Here is a 396-nt window from a genome sequence, read left to right as displayed (position 1 = left end):
TTCAACACTGTTATAAATCAGGTATAAACCAAATGTGGGGCTGTTTCTGAACTTTTTATTATTTTTTTAATTTATTTTGCTATTCTTGTGCCATATCACACTGCTTTAATTATTGAAGTTATAGAATGTCTTGCTATCTGGTAATGTAAATCCATATTTATTTTCCTTGTTCAAAGTCATCTTGGCTATTTTCAGTCCATTGCATTTCCTTACAAATTTTAACATTATCTGATCAATTTCCAAAAAGAAATTTCTAGAATTTGTTGATATCACATTGAATCTGTAGACAAATTGGAGGATAATTGACTTCTTAAAATAGCGATGCTTCCAATCCATGGACTTGATACATTCCTCTATTTATTTAGATTTTTAAAATTTTTCTCAATACTGTTTTAT

This window comes from Propithecus coquereli, unplaced genomic scaffold, assembly GCF_000956105.1.
Source record: "Propithecus coquereli isolate 6110/MARCELLA unplaced genomic scaffold, Pcoq_1.0 Scaffold230, whole genome shotgun sequence".
Lineage (NCBI taxonomy): Eukaryota > Metazoa > Chordata > Mammalia > Primates > Indriidae > Propithecus > Propithecus coquereli.
The sequence above is the reverse complement of the archived record's forward strand: the minus strand, read 5'-3'. Positions refer to the sequence as shown.